General features: G+C 37.5%; 1 long non-coding RNA gene across 2 annotated transcripts in view; it reads left to right on the plus strand.

Annotated features, from left to right (window-relative positions):
* Window positions 1–2,842: 2,842 nt before the first annotated feature.
* LOC128851289 (uncharacterized) overlaps window positions 2,843–25,366 on the plus strand; it is an 89,917-nt gene continuing 67,393 nt past the window's right edge. The window contains exon 1 of one of the 2 annotated variants that reach the window (XR_008448610.1): window positions 2,843–2,927. This is a non-coding gene — a long non-coding RNA (uncharacterized LOC128851289). Of the gene's footprint in view, window positions 2,928–7,777; window positions 7,879–25,366 lie in introns of those variants that run through there. The other variant, XR_008448611.1, reaches the window with a different exon arrangement.

Genomic DNA, 25,366 nt, shown 5'->3' on the forward strand with positions numbered 1-25,366 from the left:
ACTGCAGTGAACATTAGGTCTTAAAAAGCCCTGTTATCCAAGGCAAATATTTTTTTTTGTACCTCTTTTCTGGCTCAAGAAGCATGTTACTTGAATCATGTTAGAAACCTCAGACTTCTAGGTTACCTCTTTTAGAGATCTGAAGACCTGTGTCAGTGAAATATAGGAATTTATCTTAAGCTGGCTGGCATCAGAAGTTGGTCCCTTTATGGCAAAACACTCACCATTTCCAAAGTGAAGAAAGAGAGGGAAAGCTCCCAGGCCTTAGTAAAGAGTGCCCAAAAGGGCTGAATGTTAATAATCCTGCAAATGTGCTTCTCTGTTTTCTGATTCTTGGTTCCACACTATACTCATGGTGCCTTATATTTCAAGGTGGGGATTTTTTTTTTTTTTTAAATTTCTCCAGCTATAGAAGTTGCAGACAAGATTTTCTTAATTCCATCTCAGATAATGAGGAGAGCAGGCTTGCATCACTATACGGTTGTGTGGGGATTAAAAACGGATTACTCTTTGTTCTGCTTTTATTTAATTTGGCTTATCAGTAAGCAATTCTAACCATATTCTGCACAAAACTTTTCTTGGTGGGTTCTGCAGCAGAGCCTCTGCTGTTGTTCCTCAGGAATGTGATAAGATATATATTCTTCAGGAATGTCAAAGCAAAAACGGAACTAGAAAACTTGGAAAGACTGGGAAAGATTTGTACATAATATGTCATTACAGTAATTTGATAAGGATGCATCTGGAGATGCAAATCTGAAACAATTTTTAGTATTTCAGATTTCTGTATTGGACTTGGACTGAGATGTACATCAACAGCCAACCTTAAACATCACTTATTAGTTTGTGAGAGCATAATAATAGAGAAGTTTTGCATAAACTCCATTATCTTTATTGCTAAAGTACTTGAGACTTTTCCAATAATGCATTAAAAATGTGACTAATATCTTCAATGTATATGTTTCCCTGGAGAGGGAGTGATGCAGTATGTGTGCAGTGGTATTTTGATTTCAGTGGTAGGGCTAGCTGAATTTTCTCCAAAAGTTAAATAAATCAGAGTGCAATTATTGAGAGAAGAGATGAAATTATCAGGAAAGCTCTTATAAAAATGAGATTCCTTTTAAAATATCCTTATTCAGATGAAAAAATCTAGACAAGATATCATTTGTTTTGTCTATTGTATAATCATGAAGCAGAATATCACCAAAAATAGCAAAACAACATGGCTGTCCAGATTTTGATTGCTGGCATTTATTATCTTATTATGAGATATAAATGATAATAAAATACTATTTTAGATGTTTTGTTTTTTTAAAAAAAGATATTTTTAGAGCCAATTAATAAATCTTCAAATGCAATTTAAACAAGAGATAAGAAATATGTCCAGTTCCTCATAAAAAATAGTGTTCTAAGGCACAAACTAGGGTAACTGCTTGGATTTGATAATCTGTAATGGCATCCTTTAGAATTTAAAAAGGCTGGAACTATTAAAGAAATCTAACTTCTGAAAATTTTGAAAATTTCAAAACTTTTAAAAGATCAGATCTTTAAAAATTCTATCACTTCCTAACCAATATCACCGTTTTCCTCCATAAACTTTAGTGACGTATAAAATGGCTACCCAGCAAGGAAAAAAAGTGCTTTTAAAATTTGTCGATGCTTATCTATTTTTCCAGAGTAAAAGGAACTGAAGTGTGCAGATCAAATTACAACTAGGATTGCTCAATTCCTTTAACATTAGTCCAATGTTTTGTGGTTTTCTTTATTTAATTGCTTACTGTGCATAAATTGGTGTAACCTGAGTATGCAGTATCTCAAAGCAGCAGCAAAGACTTAGAGACACTGAAGCTAGTTGTCTTGACATATGGGATATTGTATTTTGTTCTTGATATGAAACAACAAAATATAAACCAACTTTTCTTCCTATGGATGTTACTACGTATCACTAACCATGAAAGGCAAGCATATGATTGCTGAAAGACAGGTGACTGGCAGCATTGTTACTACTGTTTATCCAAAAAAAGGATTCTTGAGAGACATATAGCAGACGTGATACTCTGTTATATCTGTGATTAACAAGGGAAGCATGGAATGAGGTTGTTTGACATATATTGGCAAAGATTTCTGTAAGATAGTTCATAACCAAGATCTCTACTAGGAGATAAAATGTTTTTTTCCTCTGTTTTTTCAGAGTATTTTGTGACCAGCTGCTGAACATTTTCTGTTAATGAAGGTTTTTTCCCTAAATATGATATATATTTATATTAATGAGTATTCCTGGCAGCTTTCCTGAAATGCTAAGGACAAAATGGCAATACTTGGACCTACCTTATAGAAAATTAATATTCACTTTTTACGCTGTTTTGGAAGTCCATAAATTTGGCAGAGGAAGAGAAGAAATTACATTTAAAAGATATGCTATCACTTCCCATGATCTCATCTCTTTCCTAGCTTTTTGAATCTGTCAGTGGCTCAATGCAAGCAATGCAGAGATGTAAAAGGGAAGAATTAGTTTCCTTACGAAGTAATGATGTCAGACACAATGATATAAGTAAAGAGCTCGGATCTTACACACTCTATGGTGGATCAAGGGTGGATACTCTGCTATTTGGAAGATACACAAAGCATAAGATAACAGCGGCACTCAGTACATATGTTTTTTCCTTGCAGTGAAGTATTAGACTGTACTCAGAATTTCATCAAAGCAAGTTCACTATCCTCTATGTACTTTTTATTTAGGTTTGAGCTGGATATGTATTTTTCCAGAAGGCATGATTGAAGAGATTCCTATTTTAGGTTACTGTAGGCTAGATGTTGTTAAGGAGTGATCATATACCCAAAATAGCTGAAATGATGGTAGAAGTATTCCTGCATCCATGCATATCTATAAAAATCTTCCTTTGACTAGGGATCACAAGTACTACAAAAAGGTAAGCTGTAATGCTTGACATTTCAAAGAATTATGTATTTCAGAAGTATAGACCAGTAGTTATGGAAAAAATCCCAACACATAGACCAGATATAGGAAATTTACTAAATTTCTGATCAGTCTTCAGCAAATCTAATAGACTTAAGCATACAAAACTTTATGATTGCATTGGTTTTATACAAAACTTGGTGTGATCTTTACTTGCTTATTTTCTATAAGCATGCTTAAAACAAGCAAAGGTGTAAAAATTACCCAGCGTGATTTAAAAGTTTGTTTCTGAAATAGGATAGGAAAAAAGAAGTGTGGTAAGATTACGGTTGGTCTATAACAAGCAAATTTGCCTGCCTTTCTCTCTGTTCAAACAATCTTCTTGTAACTGCTTTTAGAAATTATAAGTTAAAGACAGTTATTCAAACAACGGGAAACTTACATTTTGCATGAAATAGTGTGGCAGTTGCACTTCTGTGCAAGAAAAAGATTAATGTGCTTACTTCTAACTTGCATGGTAATGCTTGTATCATATGCTTCTATATTTGACTGTTAGTGCATGAATGAGGGTGTGAAGGCTGAAGCTCACTTGCTCAGAAGCTCTGCATGCATTTATGCTTTAAATAAGTTATTTTCAAAACCAGGGTCAAGTCTTCAGAGTCTCAAACACCTTTAATTTAAGAATTCAAGTACTAACTCTATTTAGCTAATTATAATAAACTGTACTCAGTTGATAAGCTTGGAGTTGTGTGCATAAAATAAAACTGAAGAATATTAATAAAATTTGTTCTACAAAATAATAGAACTATTCATACATACCTGTCAAAATGTTTTTAAGAGCTTGATTTAAAGGAAACATTGGCAAAATTAGAATTCTTTTTCTCTCTCCTCCTACTGAGTTTTATTCTCTGTTACTTCTTTTAGTGACATTTTTAGATACGAGTGTGCTGACTTTCTGAATATTTCCAGTTATCTAGAAAGAAAGTAAGTAGAGAGGACTAAAGTCTGTTCTGTTTCATATTGTAGTAATAATAACTGAACAGTGTGACTTTAAATAAGATCTAAAATATGAAACTAGTTGGAAGGAGTGAGCTGAGGTAGATAATATTTCACAGAGAAATTAATAATTTGTCTAAAGGAAGCAATGATTTATGTAATCCCCAAATTCTGTAAAAATTCTTTTGCTTGACTTAACTCATGTCTTGTGTGCCTAAGAAAATAGACAACCAAAAACCTTTAATGCATGGAATTTTAAAAGATGAATCTTTACATTAATCAAAATGGAGAACAAACTAATCTATTGATTTCTTGCTGTTTTCTAGATGATGCAATTATTCATTAAAATATTAATACTTTTTATGCAAGCCATCCACTTTGTATTTTATAGACTGATCTTCTATGAATTTAAAAAATTATGTTTATTTAAAAAATAAATAAACATAAACAATTTTTTTTTGTTCTTTTGCATTATTCAGATTACATTCTTACTTACTCTAGGGCTTAGTTATTTCACTCCAAATAATTCTGAAGTCTTGGAAGATTTTTGTCTGAATAAGACTTTCAAGAACAAATCATTCTAGGTGGGAAAAGGTAATAGAAAAAGTATACTTCACAGAGGACAACTACAACATGCTATCTAACTAAATTCTGACCACTGTTCTTAAGATAATTTACCTCCTATACTGTCCTCAAAATGCATGAGGCAAAAAAGGAAGATTCTGATGTTTAAGAACTTCTAAGAACTGATATTTTTAGGCAAATACTGTGAATTATAGAAAGAAAATTCTATTGCTTTCTCTAGTCTTTCAAGGAACTTTCTCAGTTCATGGAAGCAAGGACAGCATATAACTAAATTTACCTTCCATATTTATGAATTAAATTGTATTTTTTGCAAGGTAGTTATAAATATGAAACATTTCATTAGTTTCACTTAATTTACACTGTACTCATGCAGAATATTTCAATGTGTTCTACGGGAGAAATAAAACTTAAGAATAGTTCCCCTAATTAGTAGGACAGAGGGATGATCAGAGGGATCATCTCTATGTGCTCCTGAAAAGCTTTGTTCCTAAAACTCTAAACAGTGAAAACTGGCATGAAATCAATGTCACAAATATAAGGATTGCAGGCAAGTGCAGCTGAAGGAGTTGCAAGAAACATGAGTCCAGGTTTCTACTCCATATTAGTAACATGTACTATCTTCTGGTATGGTTTGTTAAATCCATTTTAGTGTTAAAAGAATGTCTAAACTTGAGCCAAATTATTATAAAAAATTCATCGATTTTTATAAGACTGCCTCCTAACCTAAACAACCATGGAGTTTCAATATGATTTTAAACTGCTCTGTATATGAGTTTTTGGAGGGACATTGCTAAGCAAATTGGAATGGAATCATTTCAGAGGGAATAAGCTTTGTGTGTGCGTTTATGTTCTGGAATATTCACAAGTGCTGTGTCATGCCCTGATCCATGAGCTACGCACTCATATCCAGTCTTTCTTTGGACCTGCACAATGGAGGGAAGGTTGCATTTATCTGTGCAGCAGTCTGGAGGCCATCAAGGTCACTCTCAGGGTGAAATCAAAAAGCAAAATTTATTCTGGCTTTGACCAAAATAAACAGACCAAAAAATTCAGGTGCACAGCTGAGATATGGGGGAGGGCAACTTCCCAAAGTTGCAGAAAACAGATTTCAATCTGGTCAGATTACAGTTTTATCCTTGAACACAGCCAAGGTCACTTGATTGTAATCTGACACACACTGATGCAAGTCAAGAAAACACAGTAAGATAAATGAGAGAGAGAGAGGGGAAAGGGAAGAGGAGAAGGAAAGGGTCACTACTTCAATGGGTAGCAGCAGTTCCTCAGGAACACATGGTCTCTCTGGCAGCAGCTCCTGAAACAGCTTCTTCCAGGCTGCATGGTTTAGGGTTCTGACTGGAGTGATGGGCACACGCACCATGCGGCTCCTTGCAAGTTCTTTTATAAGGCCAGTCCATGCCCCATCAGCGTGTAGGGGGTGGTCTTGCCATCCGTGTGCAGAAGCTCCTTCGAGAGGGTCTGTCCAGGGCACTGAGGTGGGGGGGTGGAGGAAAGGGGAGGGAGCAGCACTCACTGCTGCACCTTCTTCCCCATTGAACCCAGTTCTAGAGACGAGGCCCTCAAAAAATGTTCTTTGGGGAGCACCTGCTGCTGTACCCCCTCTGCTATTCATTGTTGCCACAACAAATGAGGCCCTCAGGGCAGTCAGGCAGACCTCAGACAATACAGATGTGCAAGACAAAACAGTGAAGTCAGTCTTTACATGATGTATTGTGGTTTTTTTTTTTTTTTAGTTTTGATATTTGATTTATTTTTCTATAGCTATTTATTTCTATCTGTATCCATCTTCTGATGTATTAGATTAAATAAAGGGTTTTCTATCTCCTAAACTGATTGCAGCATAAGTCCTTCTGCATGCATGTACCAGGCCCCCACTATCAAGGCCAAAGAAGTTTATCCTTTCTTCCCTATTAAAAAAATTCATTAATTCATATTAAATATAGCATTAATAGCCATAGTAACTGAAAGCTAAAAAGTAGTAAACAAATACCATCAAAGTAAGCACATTGCTCAAAAGCTACTCTAAACACCAGCTAATCTCCACAATACTTCTCTGAATTACAGATTTTTATGCACAGAATAAATCTACATCTGACAGCAGTGATAAAGTGATATTTCTAAATATGTCTGTGCTTTAGAAAAAAATGCATATTGACTATTTGCTGGCGTTAAATGGAATTCTTGTTTAGCAATAATATGTAATCATGTTTTATGTGTAGCCGAACTTGGGGCCCATGTATCCCTTCTCTTAGTTCCCACTTTGCTCTTCTCTTCCATGCCTGAAGTGTTAACCTCTCCATATGCATCACGGTTAATATATTTCTGCAAAGTGAGGAACCCTTTGGCCCACTGGGAATCTAATATATTACTGTGTGCAATCTGGACACCATTTGGGAAATCAAATCAGATCTTCGGAGACAGGAAATAAAGGGGACAGAAAAAAGACCAAGCTGGGGAAACAGCAGGGAATTGTGCACAGCAAATTGGGAACCTGTCATGGGACACAGATGAAATGATGGACCTGTACTTCCACAAGAGATGGAAAATAAACTTCTAAACAAACTTAAAAAGGACTAGAGAACCTCAAGACGGGAAGGCATCAAATATTTGAGTACAAATTGTCCTGGAACTCTGAGTTTTGTTTGAATGGCCTTACCTTCCTAGAGGGAGAAACTTGAGTGTTCTCAGTCCTGGCTGAGAATACAGATCTATGCTGTCAGTAGCAATTAGTCAGAGGTCTCTTTAAGGTCTGCTGGACAGACTTTTCAAACTGAACAAACAAGGTGGTATACCTTGGAAGTACGGGGACTGGGCGTCATCTTACTATCAATTCCAGGTTTGGAACCCAGATCTTCAGCATTTTGTAACTACCATCCACTCTTTCTCTCTTTTCATCTTATTTCTTCCAGTTCTCTGACGCCTATTGCAATGCTGTTTATTGCTGCTTGTTTAGTCTTCTATGGCAGTTGCTATTCAGCCTTCCAATCTCAATTAAAGGGGTAAAAGAGCTCTCTTTCACCTCCATTTCTGTGTGTGCTTCCTCAAACATATTGTCATGTTGTCCAGAAAGTTGTATTTTGGCACTATGGGGAGAAGTTACCTAAGATATTACCTTAACTTCCTTCAGCATGCTCTTATATTTTGAATGCGCTCTTCTTCCCATTTCCTGTAATCCTACTTATTCTTTACTAAGAAAAGAAACAAGCACTTCAATCCACCCCCTTAGGCTGAATGCAGCTATACTCAAATGCAGGAACAGATTCACTGGTTGTTGTTAGTCTAAAAAAATTCCAACCACACTTTCATGTACACTAGGAAAGCAATCTGGATGGACAGCTTCTCCAAAAAGCTGCAGATGTTGTAGGGTAAGTAACCATTCTATATGTGTTGGAAGATCAGTGACAAACTATCCAGTATGCAATATTTTAAGCTTAGGTAGGTAAAACAATTTCTCCTTTTCTGTTTAGCATAGGTATTATCATTTTGTTATCTGAAATGCTAAGTATATACTGAAGAGTTCAGCATTTGGAATCTCTTTTCTGACTTTATATTTTCACTGTGTAGGAAAACAGGCATGAAAGAAAGGTCAGTAGTTTTGCATCTGTAGTTCTATATTTGCACAGGTTGCTAGGCAATGTGAGAAAATCATAGCTCTTAACTGCAAGATTGTGTTTTCAGACATCAATTATTAAAAAGAAATCAACTACTGTACTCAAGTATTACAGTTCATTACAATTACTTTTCACTAGTATTACTAATGCTTCACAATTATTAGAGGTAATTACTATTGTTTGGTCCACATTTACTTCAAAGTGGATGGGCCCTTCCCCCTCCCTTCGTGGAACAGCTCATATATTTTTAATCATATCATGATAAAAATCTCTTTTCCCCTCTTTGAACATAGGAAATTGATTACTTCCCTATGCTTGTCCTTCAACAGCCATTGACTGTCATGATATATGTCATACGAGTTATCAGATTTAAGGAACACGCCATCTAGTTTTACAGCTGCTGTTGAAACAAAACACATGATTCTGGCTGGCACTCAAGAGGTGTGAGTCATCTATCATAGTTCTGACAGGGATTGAAAAAAGCCTCTCAAAAGATTTACAAACTATGATATCAAAGTATTGGGCCTGAGTTTTAGGATGGGACTGTAGAAAGAAACTTCAAACACAAAGGAGACCGGAATCAAAGAAGAAGGATGTTGCCTTCCCTGGGGCACTGTCTGAGGCTCTGCCTACGTAGATTTGGAAGCATAGTGACTCAGCAGGGCACCTGGGGATATAATCACGGTAGGGTAGAAGGTGAAAGAAGCTTCTTTTCTGGCTCACAGTGTCACTTCATATTATACATAATGGATGAACACGAAGAAGCACAAGATCTAAATGCTTTAGAGGCTGTGCGTCACTTCAGAATTTCTGATTCTGATTTTGACAATCAAGATCAATTCCTTTGAAAGCTCCAAAATTGCACCAGTGAGGGAAGAGGAACTGGGTTTATGAATTACATTCTGATTTGCTGTCTCAATATTTTACATGAATGACTAGTTGTAAGAAGAGAAATTAAAATGTCAATTCACAATTTTTGCTCCTGTGACATTATACAAAATTCTCAATGTTCTTTAACCCTTTTTCCCCCCATTTCAGTCATTAACACACATGCAGATATATTCTGCTAGTAACGTAGATCCCGCTTGTTATAATTAAATTTCATCTGAGTCAAAGTCCTTTATGATTCCTTTCCATTTCAGCTTGGAGCTGTTCAGTCAATACTCTGAATGTTTATCTCTCAGTGACTTGAGTTAAGTCTGTTTTAAGTAGAAAATCTCTATCTGAAAAATACATGTGCAGCTATGTAGGATTAGAGTTTTCAAGAGTCTGAGATTGTGTTAATATAATGCAGAAGGCGAAAATGTCTTTTCCTAGCTAATCTGACACATCAGAGGCCACAGTTCAGGAAAACTTACAAGAAGGAGTCTTGCAATGTAAATCATGTGAATCTTCTAGGTATTCGCTTAAATTATATCTGTTATTGAGGAAACAGAGATAAAGCAGAGGTAAAAATTGTATTGCTTTCTACTAAAGGCCAGGAACTATTTTTACAGCATGAAAATTTTAACAACATAATACAGATGAATACTCAATGAAACCTCAAGTCTGACAGGAGGCTTTCTTAAAATAACGTCAGTGAACAGAAACTTGGCTGGTCTGGTTTTCAGCTCTGCAAGATACTAATGCCTTATAGTTATTCAGATATTCTCAGTATAATCAAATGCAAAACAAAATGTCAGTAATGTTTGACCCTCTTAAACGGAGATTAGATATCACGGTCATGGTCAGCACAGTCTTATAAATCATTTATAAATTTTATTCCCTGTGAATTCGTATTTTCTAGTAAATTTGTGTCCCTAAAATAATCTCTATGCTGTTATAGGAATATGCTTTATTTGTTTGATATTCCCATTAAAAGAAAAACTGGGCCCGTTTTTCACATGCATGCATGTGTGCATGTGTGCAGTGCTTTGCAATAGCGATATATACCCTCAATAAATTTCGGGAGCAAGGTGAATGCTTTATTATTATTAATAACTGCAGAGGGCTTCAGAGTGCCAGCTGGGTGAACAAGAAGGTCGGTAGCTGCTACTGTAGCAGTTCGCATGTTTATATTGACCATTCCATTAGCTGCTCTAAGTTGCTGGTCTGACGGACTTGTTGCAGTCTTACTGGCTTTAACATGGGCGCTAATTACAGACAGAAAATTGCATTAGAAAGTGTTCTATGGTTTATTTTGTCAGCTTTGTTTCTTTTCTTCACGCCTTCTAATCTGCCACATCTAACCTTGCAGTTCAAGACAGATTCTACAAGTGAAATTGGTAAGGGAATGTTTTGGAAAACTCTCAATGCAGGCCCAAATACAAATGAGTGGACATTTCAAGCGTACCCTTCCTATGGGAACACTGCATTTCTGGGTTATGCATTCTGATTAGCCATTATTCAAGTTAAGGAGGATAATGCCCTAATTCCCTCCTTTTCCTTCCTTCCGTCCTCTGGCCAAATTGCTTCAGATATGGAAGGACATCTTGCAAATCTTCCAGGTAACATAAGTCTGTTGCGTTGCCCTTGGACACTGTGAAGGCCAGCAAGATATTCTTAGCATGTTGTTAGATCTGATAATAAATAACTAAACACACAGAGGAAAGAAGGTATCATGTTTTGTCTTCCACTGTTTAAGTAACTTATTATAAAGTATAAAATTGGGCAATTTTCTCTAGATTATCTGTTTATAATTTAAACAACTTTCAGAAGCTCTTGAGAAGCGACAATGAATTTTCTCAAGGAGAAAGCCTGTTTTGTTTTATATAGATTCCTTTACTGGAGTTGGATTAAAGAACAGTGATTATTTCTTGATTAAGATTTAAGAATATCCATTCCCTCACTAGCAAGGAACTATTAACAAAATCATCGAAGAGCTCAAAGATTGTGATTGGATTCCAGAAGAAATTTTTTCAACATGAGAACAGTTAAACATTGAAATAATCTCCCCAGGGAAGTGGTAGATTCCTCTATGCTAGACAATTTTAAGGCTCAGCTTGACATGGTCCTAGGCCATCTCATTTTAATTGTATACCACCTGAAAAGGTTGGACCAGGTGATCCTTGAGAATCCTTCCAAACTGACATTCTATGATTCTGTGATTCAAATAAAAATGGAATTGAAGTTAACCAAAATTATGTAAGAAGCCTGAAGACCAAAGCGATTGAAAATAGGTAAATTAATCTGTTTTGACATAAAGAACTTTTGGACAAATCAGTACCAACATCAGACACAAACAGAAAAAAAAAATATTAATTTCAGTAAATTATCTTCGATTTTCATTTTAAAATAACATTTCAATCCAAGAAGGAAATTAAACGTGCCTACAGATTTATCCAGCCATTATTTTTAGTTTGTGGTAAACTAAGTGCAGCAGTTAAAATGAGAATTAATTTGTATAATGATTTTTCATTATAAATGATTTTCTATAAGGGATATGGGGCTATTTGTCCTGATCTTCATGATGTCTCACCACTTTATATCTGGAAAGAACCATGTTTCAGAAACCTACAAATGTGGCACCCTAGAAAGGTGTGGCACCCTAAAAGGGCATGGAATGGGGCAACATTAACATTTACTACACATCTGTTTTCTCCCTGGCAGCAGCTGAGCTCCTGACAGCAGATATTTCAGTATAGTGCGTTTTGTCTTGCATTAAACAGTTAAAAGACAGAAAGTCTACACTGGGAGGAAGTATTGATCTGCTGGAGGGTAAGGAGGCTCTACAGGGGAAGCTGAACAGGGTGGATCAGTGGGCTAAGGCCAATAGGGTGAGGTTTAACAAGGCCAAGTGCAGTCCTACACTTGGGACACAAAAATCCCATGCAGCACTACAGGCTTGGGGAAGAGTGGCTGGAAAACTGCCTGGCAGAGAAAGACCTTGGGATGTTGGTCAATAGCCAGCTGAACATGAGCCAGCAGTGTGCCCAGGTGGCCAAGAAAGCCAACAGTATCTTGGCTTGTATCAGAAACAGTGTGCCCAGTAGGACCAGGGAAGTGATTCTCCTGCTGCACTCTGCACTGGTGAGGCTGCACCTCGAGTCCTCTGTTTGGTTTTGGGCCCTTCGCTATAAGAAAGACATTGATGTTCTAGAACGTGTTCAGAGAAGAGTGACGAAGCTGGTCAAGGGGCTGGAGAACAAGTCTTATGAGGAGCAGCTGAGGGAACTAGGGTTATTTAGCCTAGAGAAGAGGAGGCTGAGGGGAGATCTTATCGCTCTCTACAACTACCTGAAAAGAGGTTGTGGAAAGGAGGGACCTGGCCTCTTCTCCCAAGTGACAGGGGACAGGACAAGGGGGAATGGCCTTAAGGTGCATCAGGGGAAGTTTAGATTGGACATTAGGAAAAATTTCTTCACAGAAAGGGTTATCAAACACTGGAACAGGCTGCCCAGGGAGTTGTTTGAGCCACCATCCCTGGAGGTGTTTAAAAGGTGGGTAGATGAGGTGCTTGGGGACATGATTTAGTAGTAGACAGGTATGGTTGGAGTTGATGATCTCAAAGGTCTTTTCCAACCTAATGATTCTATGATTCTACGATTCTGTAAATGATTAGTGGAATCAATTTGAGACATATATTTAATGTTAAATCATGTTAAATGGAACTTGTTCTAACTGCAGACATCATTAGATTGCTCTATCTGTAGTGACAACACCAAAGTGTGGATGTGTGATTTGGTTACCTTCTAAAGCAAAAATTTGGGTTATATCCTAAGAAAAAGCTGAAAATATCCAAAATAATTCAAGATACTGCCAAACAGTCTGATTACAAACCAGGTACTTGCAGAAATTTTATGCTGTTTCATAGAGCACTCTCCCTCTGTTTACATTTGTTGTAGCAGCATCATACAATGCTTACTTGATGATACATTTTTTTATAATCTTTGTTCTTCAGAATTAATAAGAAATCTATGATTTCCCATTCACAGAAACGTACTGGATACATAACGTGGCAAAGTTTTTATTTACAGTAGAATAAGAGAGATTCTGAAATGTATTTCTTACATGCATTAATAATTTCCTTCTTCCGCCTATGGGACCAAGAAATACCTAGAATTCTGAAAAGAAATTTCAAAGTTACAACAAATGCATTTGTGGACCAGGTATTAAATGTGTTTACAAGTCTTTTGGAGAGTTCATTGCTACCAAAACACTTAGGTTTCTGGGTAAGGAAAAAGTCAGGGAACATTTCTACACAAGTTGTCGTCCAATTCTCTAAAGCAAGGCACTAATTTCATCTTGTTTCGTTGCGATTTTCAGCTTTTATCAGCTGTAGTTGCAGGCACTGTTTTCCTTCGTCTGATGTACTAAGTTGCATTGTGCTTGCTATATTTTTATGCCAGCTGTCTGTGTCTTCCTGTTGAGTCACAAAGACAAGTTTATCTGTTTGATCAAAAAAACATATTCTGAAGTTGTAACCACTGCTGTAAGGAAGAGGTTTCTGACAGGCATCATTCACTTTTGTAGTCTGGACAAATATGGTAATAATTCATCAGGGTGGTTTTTTAAACCTTAATGCTAAGTAAGTACATACTGAGAAACTGCACTTGGCTCATAACGGCTTAGTAATACTTGGAACAGCTTTTCTGTCCATCTGTTTCATGGCACTACAAATAAGATTTGGAAGACTTTCATGCTGGACCTCAATGTAAAGAAAAAAAAAACGTAAAGCCACACCACAGGTAGCTGGGTAGCTGACCTTCTGATCCCTCCCTCCATTCTGATGGCTACTGAACTCATCTAGAAAGACTTCAATTAGAAATAATCATAGGGAAATAAAAAGAAAACTCACAAACCTGGACTTCAGGAGAGCAGAATTTTGGCCTTTTAAAATACTGTTTGGAAGAGTCTCTTAGGATAAGGCACTTGAGGGAAGATAGGCCCAAGAAAGCAGGTTAATATTTAAGGGTCACCCTCTCCAAGGCCAAGCGCAGTGCAACCCAATGAATAGGAAGTCAAGTAAAAATACCAGGAGGTCTGTGTGAATTATCAAGAAGGTACTCACCGTACTCAAACAGAACAAAGAGGCATACTGGTGGCTAGTCTGGGAGGAATGCAGAGACACTGTCCAAGCATTCAGGGATGAAATTAGGAAAGCTAAAGCCCAATTGGAATTACATCTGTCTAGAGATACCCAAGACAACAAGAAGGGCTTCTGTAAGTATACAGGTGAAAAAAAGAAGACTAGCAAAAATGTGGGCTTATTGGTGAATGAGATGGGGGACCTGGTTACACAGGACGCGGAAAAGGCTGACCTACTCAATGCCATTTTTGCCTTAGTGTTTGCTAAGAAGACTAGCCTTCAGAAATCTCAGGTCCCAGAGATCAGGGGGAAAATCCATACCAAGGAAAATGTACCCTTGGTTGCAGATGATCAGGGCAGAGAATAATTATGCAAACTGCATGCACCCTGATTAGATGCAGCACAGAGTACTGAGGAAGCTGGCAAATGTTGTTGTGAGGCCACTCACAATAATTTTGATTAATCATCGTGATTTGAGGAAGTGCCTGAAGACTGGAGGAAAGCAAATGTCATTCCTGTCTTCAAGAAGGTGGACCTAGGAAACTACAAGCCAGTCAGCCTCACCTTAATCCTTGTGAAGATGATGGAGCAACTAATCCTGGAAACCATCTCTATGCACACAAATGCCAAGAAAACCATCAAGAGTAGTCAGCATGGATCCACCAAGGGGATGTCATGCTTGACCAGCTTGGTAAACTTCTATGATTGTCCTGGTAGATGAGAGGAGAGTAGTGGATATTTTCTACCTGAACTTCACTAAGGCCTTTGCCACTGTCTCCCTTAGAATCACAGAATGGTTTGGGTTGGAAGGGACTTTAGAGATCATCTAGTTCCAATCCCCCTGCCATGGTCAGGGACACTGCTAGATCCTCAGAGACAAGCTATTGATGTACAGGATGAATGAGCAGAGAGTGAGATGGATTGAAAACTGGCTGAATGGCCCAGCCCCAAAGGGTGATGATCAGTGTCATGAAGTCTAGTTGGAGTCCAGAAATCAGCAGTGTATCCCAGGAGGTCAGTACTGGGTCTGGTCCTGTTTAGCTTTTTCATTACTGACCTGGATGATGGGGCAGAGTGCAGCTTCTGCCAGTTTGCTGATAACACAAGACTGGAAGGAATGGCTGACACACCAGAGGGTTGTGCTGCCATCCAGAGGGAGCTTGACAGTTTGGAGAAACAGGCTGATGAGAACCTCCTGAAGTTCAACAAGGGAAATCACAAAGACGTGTGGAAGATGAGCCCCGTGCACCAGTACATGCTGAGGGCTGACTGACCGAAAAGCAGTCTTGCAGGAAAGAATGTGCAGATCCTGGTAGACTCCAGGCTGAACGTGAGCCAGGAGAAACACAGCCATACTAGAAAGAGTCTAGAGGAGAGCCACGAAGATGATAAAGTGACCGGAATATCTCATGTCTGTGGAAAGGCAGAGCGGACTGAGACTGTTCAGTCTGGAGAAGGCCATACCAAGGGGGGGAATCTCATCAATGCATATATATATATGAATGGAGAGTGGGTTTTTAAAGAATCAAGGTCTGTCATATTAATCCCTACTCCTTTTGTCTGCGAGTGCCAATCTCATAGGTTTCAAGGATATCAAATAACCACAGATTTTGTAAAAATTGTCAACTGTGTAGTGGAGAAAAATGAAGTTACTGTCCTTGAAAGCTCTACTTGCAGAGGGTCACCCTTGGTCCTTAGTCCACCTTCTCTCTTCCTGTGGTCCTGTTTTTATTCAGCTCTGGTATTTGATATGAAAGTGTGGTGAAACTCCTTTATTTTGCTTGATACAAAGGCTAGAAATCTCCTAACATAGACTTTTTTCAAACTAGTTTTAAGTTCTAAGTTAAGCGTTAAGAAATACTGGAATTAAGGTTGTCTGCAGAATCGTAATTTGCCAAACTCTTTAGAAATTTCTAGCTATGTCTGTTGCTATAACTTCTCCATTTTGCTCAGGTCACAGTAAAGCAAATGTAGCAAATAAAAGTCATTGTTTTGTTGTTTATTGTGTAGCTTAGGCCTTATTTCGGTCACAGTGTTTGGACATAGAGATATGTGAGGCTTAATTTTGCATGTACTTTCCTGCACTAATCTCTATTATACTGCATAGGCACTGACCTAATTATATTAGATTTAGCTTGAGTGTGATATTCTTCTTTTTCTTGCACAGTAACTATTCAAATGTGCTTATCAGACAGATGTTGAACTAATTTATTTTTCTTTTGCTGGTTATATCTACTGCACAGAAAATGTAGGTTCAAGGACACTTTAGATAAAGTTATTGACATGCTGCAAGCTGTTGCCTTGCCTCTTAATGAGTAAGGGTTGCAAGGACATACTTTGCTATCCCTGGGAGCTGATCTGCTGGCTTACATATCTGCTTTCAGATATAATGTACTTGGAGAGTGTGACTCCCTGTTAATTACAGAATTTAAATTGGGTTTGTAGCTCTTCTTTTGTAGATGCTTCTTATTACTCTCTGAAAACTGAGTCTTTTTTTCAGCTGTATGTGCAAGACAGGTTTTGACAGAAGTTGTACTATTTCTGTGAAGTTGGAGTTTCTGCAAATACAAGTTCAGCACAGTGATAAAGGACCCTATGGACTACCTCAGTTGTTCATATATCCTTTACCTTCACTTATTTTACATATTCATGTATCTTTAGCTTCGTTTATGCATTTCCTCTGGCTAAAAGTAAAGACAGAGAATTAATATGGGGTGAGGAAGACTGGAAGGTGTAGGAAATAATTTTCTAAATACCTTTGCAGGGCTTTCATCCCAGAAGAAATAAGGAATCAACTTAAATTCTTTTCAATGTGGTTAATGGTACATTACATTTACAATAAGTAGCTTTACGATGGGGTGATCCAAGCCAAATATATTTAAAAACACATTCAGTCTTATAGGACACAGGGTGGATTGATGTATAGAATTGGTAATACTCCTGCTGGTCTACTTCCGTCTTCTAACATTAGTTCTTTTCATTCTTTCTTGGAGCAGAAGATACTGAGTATTACAATAGAGTTTTGAAAGAGTGACTAGCAAAACTAAATAAAAAAACTTCCATTGAATATTCTGGTAACACAAAACAAAAGGCAGGAAACATGGAACTTGTTCTGTACCTCAATATTCCATTCTTTTTAAATGACAGCTTGCATATTTATAGATTTCTTTTCTGCAGGTATTTGATTGTATGAATCAAGGGCTTTTTGTTTTTTTTTTTAGTTGTTCATAATTTTACACACATTTTGCATATGAATTAATTTTGAATGTAAATTTTTAGATATAAAACTCATTCAGAAATTTTGTCATGTACTCAGTATTTGCAACTGTTTTTTTCTGACCTTTTCCACCATCATGTGATAATATACCTAAGCTTCAAAATAACTGAATTACAAGCCTTATAAATTGAAGGCCTATTCTGTACAAAAATTATCACTTTACAATATCTTTTGTTTAGCACATGTCCATCTGTACTGGAATACCAAATGTGGTGTGAAGAGTACAAAACATAAGCTTTCTCCTTGCTGTTTAGCAGAACTAGATTCACAAATTTGTATGTTTTAAGAGGATACACAGCTACCAGGAAAAGAATGGTGATATTGGCTCTGTTGGCAGCTGTGCTAGTGGACAACAAAAAATATCTGCAGTAAAGCTTTCTGCAGCTATTTTCAGTGGCTTGCATGCAGTGCTTTCACTAACAGAAATACTTGCAGCAGTTCTTGCTGCTATGTGAGCCTAAATTTACACCTACTTAGCAGGGGCAGTAGTGGCTTACTGAGATATATTTTTGACAGATTGACACTTCAGGTGGTTGACATCAATGAGACTTGGACTGTTAGTGCCTACATAAAGTTCGTATAAATTTAAGGATGCCATTTTATCTTAGCTTCTTTGAATGAGTTGTCTGTGTGCATGAGCTTAGTTCATCTTATAACCACACCACCCTAAATGCAAACTAGCAGGGAAACATATATGTTTCCAAGACATGCATAAGACCATGCATAGCCGACTAGCTCACAAGTTGTTGCCTGTGGTAGTTTCTTCATGCACCCATTCAAAGGAACAAAGTTTCTTGAGAGAATCTGCTTGATCTGTGAGACTACCTAATTTTACAATCCACTTGTAAGAAGGGCAGAGTGGAGCTGTGGTGCCCTACTAGGAAAGCATTGTTGAACTTGGTACCTGGTATACCTTAGGGTAGAAAAATCAAGGTCCCTTCAGGAATATTGAAGGTATTTCTGCAACCATGGCAGCTCGTTCTTCCCCACCATAAAGTAGCTCCCAAAAGAGTTTGGTCTGTTTTCATAAATGAGTGGATTGACTTGATATGGTCAGATATCTAAAAAGTCTAACTTTGTGTTCAGTGCTGTGGAAATATTCTGAACAGAAATTATCCTCACAAAATAAATGAGTTCTTCTCACTATCCTGAAGGCTGCAGGATACTACTCCAGGGTGTTATGAAATGCAAGTATCGTGTCTGGGACTTAAAAATCTTGGCAATAACAACATGGGCCACATAGTTCACCTCATTATCTGCTTCCAAAGATAATGATAAGGAGCAGAAACATTTATTCCCCTTATAATGAAGAGGTTCAACACTGTTTATTGCAACATCTGAATAATTTATAAAGCCAGGAGCTGAACGCAAGTTGTCTGTGTAATTTACTTCAACAAATCAGTATGAGTGGGCTTGGAAGGAAGTATGTTTGACAGAGCTATAGGTTTTAGAGTACCTACACTCTGTTTGAAATTTGGATGCTAGTACTCATGCCATCACTGTGGCTTTCATTCTCAGCACTTGTTTAATTTTAAGGAAATATTCCTTATATTTCTAGTGTTACTTACTTACTTCACTTTACTTGTGGGCTGTGGTGGGCAGTAGTGACTTTAGATGTGTTCACTTGCATGTCCACAGACTGTGAGGAGAACCGAGCTAGTAGATGCATCTCCTTAGTTTTTTAGCTAATCTGTATTCAACTTTATAATTCCCTTATATTCCTGTTGCATATTGGTGTTTGGGTGGCTTGGAAATTATCTGGAATGCTACATTGATGCTTTTCTACTAAATAATTAGTCTGAAGAAAAGCAGTAATTGAGATTTTTTGTGAGAAATTCACCTTGACTCAGATGTAACTCAGTAGGTGATTCAGGTACTGTTCTTTATCCAAGTAATATTTATTGCTCCATTCCATTGTAGTTCAAAATTCTCATTTTGAATTGTGTATTTCATAACAAAAGAAGAAGTTCACCTGCTGGTTTATTCTTATTGAAGTGTCTAGAATTCAAATCACATGTATGGCCTAAATGTCAAAACACGGTAAGTTCAAACTCTGACCCCTTTCTCTAGGTTAAAGTGAGTGTCCAGAGGGGGGAGTAAATATATAGAAAGATTACATAAATGCTTCTTACTTCATGTAGGTCAGGATATGGAATATATCCATCATTACTAATTTATAGTACTCTTTCTTTAGTTGTGTGAAGAAGTAAATGAATAGCTGTACTCTGCAAGCCTTTCTGTGAGCTAATACATCATAGTTTGAGGAACTTGACAAAATGCTTGCCCAATGTAAAAATAGTGAGAGAACCAATATGAGGTTTCCTGTTTGTGACAAAGCCAAGCAACTGTAGTATCAAACGATGATTTAAAAGGAAATCTTTTGGAATGGGAGATCTGTAATGTTTTTGATATGCCTAAGATAAAAGTGAATACTTCTTGAATGAATACTTAGGTTAAACCTGTTATTTCTGTATCTTGGTGCTTGCAGTAGGTTGCTGAAATAGAATCATAGAATGGTTTGTGTTGGAAAGCACCTTAAAGATCATCTACTTCCAACCCTCTGCCATGGTCAGGGATACCTCTTACCAGATCAGGCTGTTCAAGGCCCCATGCAACCTGGCCTTGAATGCTTCCAGGGAAGGGCCAACCACAACTTCCCTGGGCAATATGTTCTGGTCTCTCATCACCCCCATCATTAACAATTTCTTCCTAATGTCTAATCTAATTCTTCCCGCTTCCAATTTAAAGCCATTCCTCTGTGTTCTGTCAGTACATGCTCTTGTAAAAAGTCCCTCTCCAGCTTCCTTGTAAGTCCCGTTCTGATACTGGAAGGTCACTTTAAGATGTTCTCAGAGACTTCTCTTCTCCAGGCTGAACAATCCCAGCTCTCTCAGCCTGCTCTCATAGCAGAGGTGCTCAAGCCCTCTGATCATCTTTGTGGCCAATAGTTAAGGACACTACTTAATGCTAACACAAGCTTGTGGTCCCCTCCTTTTCTCTACTGAAATAAACATTTGTAGGTTTAGAGAAATAAGCCCAGTGACTATCCACAAGATAGCTGACTGAACCTGTTCCTTCATTCTTTGCTTATTTGTTAGTGAATTGTAATGGTCAACATTGTACTTATCATAAGAGAGAACTGATTTGGAGAAGAACAGGCTTTGGTTCAGGATTTTTTTTTCCTTCTATTTCCTGCAGAGTTGCTCATACATTAAAAGATAGAAGGACTTGTGGATTTTACATTCCTCTTTAGTCAAGTCCTGTAACCAAGTGTCTAGTAGCCAGAGAACCCATGGAGGAGGCAGTTCCACCATAGCAAGATCCCTTTGAAGGAAGAGAATGACTGTTCCAAGCTGCAATTTGAGTATTCTGATGTGGGACAATTAAGTTACTTGATTGGAGAACATGCTACTAGCAACAGATCTAATCTATTAGTCTGAATGCAGGCATGCTCTTAACAAAAATGAGAAAGTCTGCATGGTTAAACAATATAGCAGTAAAAGCTGGTCTTTCTCTACTGCCAAAGAGCTCATTATACATACTTGCTAGTATCTAATTGTAAGAACTTTGCAATCTTGTATCAGAAACAATACTGAAGAGGACAACTGGTATTGATTCCTTGGCTTTCCAGAGATTTATTTGAAAAACAAAACAAACCAGAAGACATGCAGACATTTCCTCTGAAAAGGCCTGACATGTTGCCGTTAAAAGGAGACTTTAAATATCATGACCTTTGGTTGTCTTTCTGCTGACTAAAAGTGCCTGAATTTCATTCTTGCATGTTAGAGAACCCTCGGCCTTCTGCAGTTATAATAGCAGAAATAGGTCAAGGAGCAGGTGCTCTGACTGTGGCAACTTTAATGGTGCCCCAGACCACTGAAAGTCCTAATCTGTAAGATCCTGTATATGAATGTAATGACTTGAAAATGTTTCCTGTCAGGAAATGCTTAGTTTCATAACTTCGCAAAACAAATACCCAACTTGTGTTTTTCTACCTCTAGTTGTTGTCAAAATCCGTCCAACATGATAAATATTTAAGTTTTTTTGAAATGAAGAATTTTGAATATTGAAATCCTTGGCAAAAATAAGATTTTGATATGTCTTGTTATAATTTCTGTTGCTTCCTAAATATTAAAATTCTTAAATTACATGTTGTATTCACTGTTACTATGAAGTATCTTGCTTATGTCAATGCTAATGTGCTGCAGGAGGTAAAATTCTTGGGGCAGAATGATAACCTGATATTTCACACATATAACTTGTGGTAAAGATCACACAGGACGAGAATGCTTGTTTGATGTAGAAAGAAAGCTGTAGATCATCTGCTGCAATTGGAATACTGTCTTTTTCTAACTAGTATGTGTAAACTAGCATAAGCTTTTTCCTGTTGTAAAAATAGCTGAAAATCTTCTACATGTTGAATTTAGTAAAATCATAGAAGCCTATTTCCTGGTCATAATCAAACAGTAGTGATTATTGTTTTTTTTTTTTTTCTTTTTAATTCTGTTTGAACATTTACAAGAAAACTGGACACCAAAGGTGACAAGATAAGGAATGCTGCTTCTCCCATAAAGAACATCAAAATACATCAAAACTGAATAAGCCATGGCTTCAGAAGTGATCTTGTGTGACCCTCATGAGGTTCAACAGGGCCAAGTGTAAGGTACTTCATCTGGGTCCGGGCAACCCCCGGTATCACTACAGGCTCAGGGATGAAGGTATTGAGAGCAGTCCTGCCAAGAAGGACTTGGTGTTACTAGTGGATAAAAAGCTCAACATGAGCCAGCAATATGTGCTTGCAGCCCGGAAGTCGAACCATATCCTGGGCTGTATCCAAAATAGTTTGGCCAGCAGGTTGAGGGAAGTGATTCTGCCCCTTTACTACACTCTTATGAGACCCCACCTAGAGTTCTGTGTCCAGCTCTGGAGTCCTCAGGACAAGACAGAAACAGACCTGTTGGATTGGGCCCAGAGGAGGTTCACAAAGGTGATCAGAGGGCTGGAACACCTCTGCTATGAAGAAAGGCTGAGAGAGGTGGGGTTGTTGAGCCTGCAGAAGAGAAGGCTCCTTAGGAGACTTTATTGTGGCGTTTCAATAATTGAAGGGGGCCTATAAGAAAGATGGGACAACCTTTTTAGGAGAGCTTGTTGTGACAGGACAAAGGATAATGGTTTTAACCTGAAGGAGGGTAGATTTAGACTAGGTATCGGGAAGATATTTCTTGGGATGAAGGTGAGGACACACTGAAGCAGGTGGTGGAAGCATTATCCCTGGAAACATTCAAGGTCAGGTTGAATGGGGCTCTGAGCAACCTGATCTATTTGAAGATGTCCCCTCTTATATGACCTTTAAAAGTCCCTTCCAACCCAAAGCATTCTACAATTCTAGGTAGGGGGTCATAAACTCAAAGAAAAAGAGAGGGGTATGTTGATTATATGATTTGGTTATTTAGTAAGTCATGCCCATATCTGAGTTGGTTTTCTCTTGCTTTTTTTTGTAGTTTGAGGCTTTTGAGGGCTTGGAGAGCATGAACTTTGTATGAACTGTGGTTTTCTTGGATGCCTGATGGCTGAGCTGCAAGGCTCTCATGCTGCATGTAATTGTAAAGACAGCATATATTGGTGTGTCAGGAAACATCACTTACATCTTTTTATGCTGCATTTGCATCTTAAACTTATCAGCAGATATTCCCTCAGGTCTGGAATAGCCATTATGAATGGACTTTTATATACAAGTGAAGAAATACAAATTTCTGACTTAACAATTTTTTTCTGCCCTTGAAAACAATTTTGGGTAAAGTGAATGGAAAACTAGAACGTTAGTTTTTATTACGTCTAGCAGAGCATGCTTTCAGCAATAGCTAGTCCTTAACCTTGTGTTCAACACTTGAGGTGGGGGAGGGGAACAGAGAAGATGACTCTCCTTGTCTTTAATAATGCTTTAATTACCATAGTTGCATGAATAGGGGGAATACGACCAACATGCTTGCCTTTCCATGCATGTGAGCTCTGATGTCCTGTAAAACATTTTTATAATAGATAGTGCCTAGCAGCACTCTGTAAGTCTTAACAAAACTGCAGAGCTGTACTTGCCCAAAAGGTGAAGGATTATCTTCTGTCTCCTTGTTTCCTTAATATATTAGGCCTTTGGCTCTTTGAGGGTTTAATAACGTAGGCCTTTATCTCTTTGAGGTTTTTGAAATTAATCAGTCTACCCTTCAGTAGAGTGTCTTAAGACAGCACAGACCCAAGAGTGGTCAGAGAGTTATAGAATTAACAGGCTGTTAAAGAATCTATCTGTCCTTTGCTAAAGGCTGACAAATTCGTAGTATCAAAAACCTTTCTCAGAAAATGCCCATCTTAAATATTTTTACTGTTAGAAGATAAATGATATAGACTGTTTTCCTACTGACAGCTTCTTAATAAAATACTTCAAATAAAAATGAAAATAAAAAGGCAAAATTCCTCAGCAACAGAAAAAACAAAGGTCTGAATGCTGTTTCCTGGGGGAGATACAGTTCAGTTTTTCACCAGGAAAAGGCTGAATTTACCTTAATCTAATTTGATTTTTCAGGGCATGTTTTGCTGACACTACCTGGAGCATAAGACAGGGTCTTATCTGTGCTAAAGTTGATTGATTCACGCAGAAGGAAATGTGGAATTAAATGCTTTGTCCTTTCAGTTCTTACAAAGTATCTTCCAGAAAATGGTAAAATAGTATTTTGTTTATGTTTGGTGTTTGTTTTTTTTTTTTTCTGGTCACTCCTTAAAAAATGGTAATCCAGAACATTTCAGGAAAATAATTTGAGTGGCAGAGGTGTCACAATCTTATGGATGTGACAATTATCTAACAATTAATTGAAGCTTAGCTTCCTTTTGAGGCAGCAGCCACTGTCCTGGAACCTTGATGATATTTGTAATGAGCCATCTGGAGATATTCTGAAAACACTAAACAAATATCTGACACTAAGGTACTTGCATGCATCTGATGACATCATTAAAGTATTACCTCTCTGACACTTTCATTCCTGGATTGAGCAATAACCATAAAAAAGGGACAATAAAAAGCATATCTGATGGATGCTTTCAGGATTACATCAGTATTCTTACCTGACAATGACTTTTTTCTGAATAACATGTACTCTAATGCTTACATACCCTGAGACTGTTGCATGTGTATGTTTCATCAAGTATGTATAATCAGCAAAAAAATAGTCTGAGAATATCAACAAAGAGGTTACTCCAAAGTGTAACTATTTTCATTTGCCTGTTCTTCATTTAAAGTCTTGACTGAGACTTAGAGCATCATATACTAAGAGTATGCTACTAAATTTATTAACAAGTGTTTAGAGGTCATCTGCCACCTGATATTATTCTTTATATGTAGACATAAAACTGCTTAGCTTGGAGTATTTTACTGAGGCTATTTTGCAAAGTGCTTTGTGTGTGTGTGAAATCAAATAAAGTACTAATGCCCCAAAACTTCAGTTCTTCTGTCTCCCCAATTTTCCCATATGCAGAAGTATTTAGTAACCTTGATAATATTAACTTGCATCTGTACTGTTTCGTTACTTTTGTATTGTTAAACTATGGTATGTGCAATACAGAATTTGTTCAACCTTTCCAAACTCTGAGAAGTCCCACAGTTGAATAGAGGGGGATATGGTTTTTTATCCTTGTGGAAAACAGTGATTTAGTAAAAGCTTCATCAGCTATATCTATTTCATGCACAACTGCAGGAGCTGCTTGTCAGCAGGAAACAGAAGCAGACTTTACAAGTTCTTGGTTTCCTTACCTGATAAGCAATGCAGCAAGCTGAATCTCTGGATGTTACTGAGGTCTCTAGGAAAACAATAAAGAAATTGGCACACCATGGTTTCCATAAAGCAAAAATAATATGAAAAATAGAACCCTTTGCAGGTAGGCAGTAGCTAACATTGAAAACCTCTTTAGCTGAG

Source organism: Cuculus canorus, chromosome 2 (genome assembly GCF_017976375.1).
Source record: "Cuculus canorus isolate bCucCan1 chromosome 2, bCucCan1.pri, whole genome shotgun sequence".
NCBI lineage: Eukaryota > Metazoa > Chordata > Aves > Cuculiformes > Cuculidae > Cuculus > Cuculus canorus.